Source organism: Nyctereutes procyonoides, unplaced genomic scaffold (assembly GCF_905146905.1).
Source record: "Nyctereutes procyonoides isolate TBG_1078 unplaced genomic scaffold, NYPRO_anot_genome, whole genome shotgun sequence".
In the NCBI taxonomy this organism is placed as follows: Eukaryota; Metazoa; Chordata; class Mammalia; order Carnivora; family Canidae; genus Nyctereutes; species Nyctereutes procyonoides.
This window is the reverse complement of record NW_026575160.1, coordinates 23,787,433-23,795,329: the sequence shown is the minus strand read 5'-3', so window position 1 is coordinate 23,795,329 and position 7,897 is coordinate 23,787,433. Positions and strand designations below refer to the sequence as shown.

Sequence of the window (7,897 nt, the reverse complement as noted above, 5' to 3'; positions counted from 1 at the left end):
ATCTAGTGACAGAAAACATCAAATTAAGATTGGCTAAAAATAAATGCTTACTTTTCTCATGCATAAATGCAGGCAGAAAGTTATTGGTATGTGTACTCTACAATTACCAGTATGAGAGGTGTAGAGTTTTTCACACCTTTTTCTTTTCATGTAAACCTTTTGTTTTTAAGCACATTCATGGAATAGATTTTAAATCATATTTACAGATGAAGAACACTTCTAGGTCCAAACAGGTTAACAATGAAGCTACTACTGCTGGAAGAAATGCATACCTCCCATGCATTTCAAGCTTAAAGGGCCGAAATTTATGTCAGAGAACACCATATACATCACCTTCTAGATTGGAGAACTGAAACCAGAGAAGGAGAAGAGACTTGGTGAAGTTCACGTATCAAGTATCACTTGATACTTTCACCATCATGCTACATAAGCAAATGGAAGCTCTGCTACTGCTACTTTTAGATGAGTTGGAAGGAGGTTTCCTCATCATATAAGTGAAACTTCCTTTCATTGTTTTTTTTAAAGATTTTATTTGTTTATTCATGAAAGACACACACACAGAGAGAGAGACAGAGACAGAGACACAGGCAGAGGGAGAAGCAGGCTCCATGCAGGGAGCCCGACGTGGGACTTGATCCCGGGACTCCAGGATCATGCTCTGAGCGGAAGGCAGGTGCTCAACCACTGCACCACCCAGGGATCCCATCTTCCTCTCATTGTTAACAATTAGGCCACAGGCATTAGCTGTAGAAGGGTATCCACTGATAAATATAGAGTATTAGGGCAGTGAAAAGGAAGTCACGCAGATATCTCATCTCTTCAAATACCAGAAACTTCCACATCAGAGCAGTAGAGCAGTGGATCAACACCTTTCTCCACCTTCCAGTCCAAAGAAGGCTCCCTGTACTTCTGGCAGTATCTGCTGGGATTGAGACCTGGCTGGCTTTCTAGAGTATGGAAACTTTTATTCTATGGTCCCCATTATAAACCTCAACTCCACCACTACCTCCTAAGACAGGTAGTCTTCTTGATCAGTTTGGACATCAACATCTTTTTGGTGGCAATTTTGTACATAGGAATCACTTTTGGCACTGTAGCCTTTAGCAGAAGGAAATCCTATGTCCTGAAAGGTACTATCACCTGGGGCTCCAACAGTTGGTACAAACCCTGAAGGACCAGTTCATCCAGCAGCACTTGGTACCTGGTTGTATCTTTTATCACTTTGCAGAGCTTCTGTTTCACCATTTAGAAGGTTTGTAATCAGGTCACCTCTCACTCTGAGGATTTTTGGCTTTGCCTGATTCATCAAATTGGACAGCCGAATTTTCTTTTGCTATTCAATTTGCTTTTCTTTCTTCTCATAGTATTTCATAATCTTCAGTCTTTGGGTTTGCCCAAGATGGCCTTTCTCAATGTTGAACTCTTCCTCTGCTTTCATATCTATTTCGTTGGCTTTCTTGTTGACTTCTTGTTAAAAAAAAAAAAAAAGCCATCATACACTTAATCTGCTTTTGCACATCAGCGTCACTGAGGGTCATAGTGAAGGTGATGCTAGGCGGTGGGCAACTGGCTCTGGCTCAGGTTTGAAAGGTCACTGGGGGCATCTGGGTGGCTCAGTTGGTTAAATGGCTGCCGTTGGCTCAGGTCATGATCCCACAGTCCTGGGATCGAGCCCCACATCGGGCTTTCTGCTGGATGGGCAGCCTGCTTCTCCCTCTCCAATGCTTGCGCTCTCCTGCTTTCTTCCCCTCTCTCTCTCTCTCTCAAATAAATAAAAGTTTAATAAAAAAGAAAGAAAGAAAAAGGTGGTGGAAGGAAGAGAAAAGGAAAATCCAGTGCAGATTTTGGCTTCCTTGCTTAATAACTTCAGCTTCTGGTTCTTCTCAGACAATTTTTGAATCATGGTTTCCATCTCATGGTCCCAGAGAGCTGCTCCAGCTCAACCCATCACATTTGCTTCCAGCCAGAACAAAGGAGAAAAAATACAGGAAAAGGACATTTTTCCTCCCTTTAAGTACATTTTCTGGAAGTTAAATGCACCTTTTCTTCCACATGGATTCCACTGCTCAGAGCAGTCAAAATAGCAAATCTAGCTGCACAGAAGGCCTGGAAATACAAGTTCTTCATTGCATAATCATACACAGAAATCACTGGGAAGATCAGTTGCTGAAGGAACAGGAAAGACTATGAAGGGAGGAAAAAATATCTGCCTTAGGAGCTTATTTGACTATGAGAATATTTTTTAAAGATTTTATTTATTCATGAGAGACACACAGAAAGAGAGAGAGAGAGACAGAGAGAGAGAGGCAGAGACACAGGCAGAGGGAGAAGCAGGCTCCATGCAGGGAGCCTGTCGTGGGACTTGATCCCGGGTCTCCAGGATCAGGCCCTGGGCTGAAGGCGGCGCTAAACCGCTGAGCCACCCGGGCTGCCCTGACTATGAGAATTGGGATCATTTTCTTGTCTGGATAACTCACCAGAAAAATTCATTAAAAATATTTTGAACATTGAAAAGATACTTGCAATATCTGATAAAAGTAGTACTAAAATTCCTTTGTATATTCCCAAACTGGATGGTCCTGCTGAATAGGTAAACTACATTTCCCCTTACTTTGCTGACATTTCCTAATACCCTGATGCATACAGAATAAAGATTTTGAAGATCACTATAGATGACTTTTTGAATGAAAGGGGTAAGTTTTTTTCTGGAATTCTAAGCATCTAAAAGCATTAAAGAAGAGAGTTAATATTTTTTTTCTTATTCAACAACATACACATGTGATTTTTAAAACTGTATAATAACAAAAAAGGCAAGAATAGCCCATTTTGAATAGATTATTTTTTTCTTAATCTAAGCATATTAAATAAAATATCTCTCTTACTATCGGCTGGTCAAAAATAATTATGTTCTTCTCATTTAGGTACATTTTTTTTCAGATAGTTAATTTTATAACTTGAATAAATTTGTTTTTACTTATATAAAATTGATTTCATTTTTATTTTAATTTTAAATGTAGTAATAGTGTTTTTTATTTTTTATAAATTACCTTCTTTTTAGGAAATTAATTTCATGATCCATTTTCAGTAGTGACACATATTTCCTTTTAAAATAAATTCATATAAGTACATAGAGCCATTTTAAAGAAATATATTAAGCAAAGGTGGTTGTTGGATATGGCAAAAATGTGAATGTGGTAAATAAATGACTGATAGACAACATGTACTTATTATACACTTTAAGCAATCTTTGATATGTAATATTTAGACCAGTGAAGTTTTGGTGATTATTGATATGCAGTAAGTTTGATTTTTTTTTTTTTAGTTTGAGTTATTTTTGAAGCACACTTTCTAAATGTTCTATATTAAAGGCAGAAACATGCATTAATAGCCAATGAACTGTGAAGAAATTTATACAGAAAAATGGAGTACCTAATAATCAACAGAAGATTATCCACCTCAAAGCAGAGCTTATACAGAAAGTACCAGAGCACTAGTATTAATAACCAATAAGGACTCATGAATTATAATTAAATATCCATTTACTATCTAACTTCTAGTAAAATAACTTCTTTGATTCACTAGAAAATATACTGCTTGCAAGAGGCATGCTCCTGGTTTTAAGTGTACTTTTGATGGTTTAAGTCCTGTATTGACCATCATTTCACAACTAATTGGCAATGAATGTATCTTACTAACATTTCTGTGTCTGTTGGTAAAATCAATAGTAACCAAGAAACTTTCTGCTTTACTTACCATATACTCAATAAAATATTTTTAGGGTTATTAATATTCATAAAAATTCACAACTTAATGGTATGTCAGTACAACACACATACATATTCCCCACACTAGCCTACATTTCTCAAAGTATTTTTGTTTTGCTTTTTTACTTGTACACTTTAGTATATTACAGTTCTGGTGAAAAAGTGATAAAGGGATCCACAACATGTTAGAAATAACTAAAATACTGTTGTTACTACAAAACAATAGTAACTCCTGGTGTCTATGAAAACATCTTCAATTGCTTAATTCTTAAGCTTGCTTGTCTTACATCGGTCAGAGTTTCAATTAAAATCTTTATTTTACTGACCAAATTCTTGCCTATGTTAATGGAGCAGAGTACTCACATATTCCAATAAAGACATTTTCAAGTGTCTGGCTTCACAGTGTGCTTTGTCTCACTTTTCAGCTCATCAGATATTGTCATGACAGAATATATATTCAATGACAGCATTAGTAAACCTCACATACTTATCAAAAGTGGGGCACACTGTGAAAACTTGGCAGGACACCAAAGAGCCACGGAAAACTTTGAGAACCAGTGGTTCTCAAACCAGTGGTGGCTCAAAAAACAAAACAAAACAAAGCAAAACCAAAAAAAAAAAAAACCCAACACAATTTGCTTCAGTTGTGAATGGTCAATTATCTCATCTGTGTTCTTTTGACTAAATATGTATTAGTATTCTACATACATATTTATTTTCTAATATAAATGTATTTTTATTGTTCTTAGATTTTTAAAGTTGAATACCTCTACCTTCATTTTTAAGAAGCAAACCTGTTATTATGTTTATAGATATTTTAACATTTTATAATATGTGTAGCATACCCAGCTTGATATTCATATCTGTACCGACACTGAGTCTTGATTACATACTGTGGATGCTGCCATTTCAATATTTTCTCGAGGGCTTCTAGATCCTATTACCTGCCTCTCTAGTCCTAAGGTGCTTTTGTTTTATTTTGTTTTGCTTTTTCTGAAAATATGGAAAACTATGCCATCCAAGTGTACAACAGGCCAGAAGTCCTAGGGGATTAATATCCCTTGGAAATAACCCTCAACTAGAGATTGATGGGAATTGTGTGTATAAATGTCTCAGTGCCCTTTCTCTTTTGGTGAGACCATTTTGAGGCCCAGAGACTTCCTGTAGGAATGAATTCCAGCTACTCATCTGGATGGATAGCCGGCCTAGTCACACTCCCAATATTGGCTGCCATCTTTTCCCTGGTCCCTCTTCTGGCCACTTGCACTTGTAATATTTATTCAGACGTTTCCTCCTGAGTTTGAGGAAACAAATTAAGGCAATTATGATAGATATATCTCTGAACTGTCTTTTTTGCAACTGTCCTTTTGTCTTCTCTTCTTTTGTCTTAATACCTTAAAATCACTTGCATAAACTTTTATAGTAATCACTTTTTTAAAAGATTTATTTATTTATTTTAGGGTGTGTAGGGGGAGGGTCAGAGGGAGAGAGACAGAGAATCCCAAGTAAACTCCCTGCCTAGCACAAAGCCCAAGACAGGGCTCAATCCCATGACCCCAAGATCATGACACCAGCAGAAACCAGGAGCCAGTGCTAACCGAGTGAGCCACCCAGGTACCCCAATAGTAACCACTTTTTTGATCATTCTTGTTTGACTCACACTGCCACCAGTTTTCTTCCTAAAACACAGGGTTGGATTTGACTCTACATGCTCATAAGTTTTCATTGCCTGTTCCATATGGCCTAATAGGTAAAATCTTCCAAAATCTTACTGAGCTGTTTTCTTTTAATCCTACCTCTATTTTATCATCCAGCTTTACTCCTGCCAGACTAGAGAAATGGCCACCTCCAAAGCAAGTTCTCATACTCTCTTGATCTTCAGTGCTTTTGTTCATCTTGCTTTCTCTGCCTAGAGTGGTGTTGTTCAACATGGTAGACATTAAATCTAAATTGATAAAAATTAAATAAGTTTAAAAATTTGGGTCAAACATTTCAGGTTTTCAATAATGTAGCTACCATAATAGACAGTACAGATATGAAATATCTCTATCCTCACAGAAAGTTCTATTAGACAGAGCTGGTCTGGAGTATTCTTCTATACCTAGTTTTTGAAATACTATTTTTTTTTCTTTTAAGTACCATCTTAAAGCTAACTTTCTGGGGCACCTGGCTCAGTCAGTTAAGTGTCCAACTCTTCATTTATGCTCAGGTCACAATCTCATGGTCATCATGTCAAGCTCTGTGTCAGGCTCCATGTTCAGCAGGAGTCTGCTTGAGATTCTCTCTCTCTCTCTCTCTCTCTCTCTCTCTCTCTCTCTCTCCCTAAGCTCCCCCCCCCACCTCACACACTCTCTATAATACACAAATATTTTTGAAAAGTTAACTTTCTATGAAAATTCTCCCAATGTAGAATTAATTTTGTCATGGGTCTCTATTTATTCACTAGTTAAATTTTAGTTCATTCAATCACACTACAAATACTGTGTATTTTATTTATGAATATCGGTGCACATAAATCATTTATGCTAGGTAGATTCCTTAAAGACAAGATTAGTGCATTTTCATTTGTGTATTTTTTAAGGTGCTTTACTTAACAATAAATATTCATTTAATTCTTAGAAACTAGTTTAACTGATTTAAACCTCTCTGATTTTATTCCTATAATCTTCTTTTGAACCACTTCTTTCCTAATGCCATATTTTTGCTGTCGTTACTTAGAGTCTACAGTCTTTATTAGATTTTGAAAGCCTATCAAAACTGTTTCAACTCTCAACTGTATTATGCAGTCTAAATTAACAATGCCATTTCTATATTACATGTAAATTTGATGCTCGGTTTATTTTATTTCTCAGAGTACTAATATTTTCATTTTTACTCTGACACCCAAAAACACTGATGGGAGCTTCCAGTTCCTTTTTATAATTATAAGATTCTAGAGAATAGAAACCACGTCCATGTCATTTAGTGTGCCTATCTCCTTGCATAGAATTTTGCTTAATGTCTGCTTTATTTTGATGCTTGTTGTCACTGCCAGAGCCAATTTGTAGAGATAATTCATGCACACAAGTAGAGTAGGAGTGCTTTAAAATGTTCTTCAACATAGGAACTGGGTCCTTGCTGTATTCCATTTATTTAAACATTAATAGATGCTTTGAATACAGTTTGCTAAAAATAACCCTAGAGACATCCACCAAAGCTTTCTTCCTAAATTTGATTCACACTCTTTACATGTTGCTGTTTAACCTCTTGTATACCCAGATAGTACTATCATCTTTCTCAGTCCTTATGATCTTCTCCGTGTATGACATAAGAAAGGTTCAAACCAAGGTGATTTTATTTTTATAGGGATAGAATAGACTCTCTAGATGATCACTAAATTCTTGTCAAAATCCTAGCAAATTGCAGCAGAATCTAAGCTGAAAGAATCCCAAGAGAATCTTCTAAAAAGCATCTATTTATTAATAAATTTTAATGCATTTTTGCTTTGAAGTATCAAACGATAGATCCATTGTCTTTGGAAAACATGCCTAAAACTAGAGTCAAATCTATCATGAACTCTCTTTTCAAAAGTGCTTATGGAATTACATCATACTGAAGAGCATACTTAATTTTCTCAATTAGGATAAATAAAATATGAAAATAAATGATCTCTGAATACTGACTCTTATCTAAAACCTGTCTCAAATTCAAAGCAAAAGTAGGTTAAAATTAAAGTTCAAGAAATAATGTCTAATAATTAGTTATCTAACCTAAAAAATCATATGATTCCATACATTTTGTTATTCATGTCCAGTAACTTTAGATTTTTTACTTTTAAAATAGAAAATGTAATCTTGCTTTCTTTAAGCCTTAATTAAGGATGGAATATTCAAAAATGTCTAACACCTGCTTTATAATAAGTAGAGTATTATTTCAAATGCCAGATGGACCAATTAAGACATTCTTTTAGATGATGCAAAATCTTGTGATGTAGGTAGTTTTTTTCAAATCCAAATTTAAATATGCACTATAGGAATGTGATATTATTTAAGTATATGTTAACGGAATACTTTCATTTTTTTACCCTGGGGAGAGCGCAAAGCACTGTCATTTTTTTTTCTTCTCCAGCATCCCCTCTTCATTCTCCTCTTCCA

At 35.7% G+C, this 7,897-nt stretch overlaps 1 pseudogene; it reads right to left on the bottom strand.

The window, feature by feature from the left end:
- Positions 1-862: 862 nt before the first annotated feature.
- Positions 863-1,538, bottom strand: LOC129502749 (V-type proton ATPase subunit E 1-like; annotated as a pseudogene).
- Positions 1,539-7,897: the final 6,359 nt, after the last annotated feature.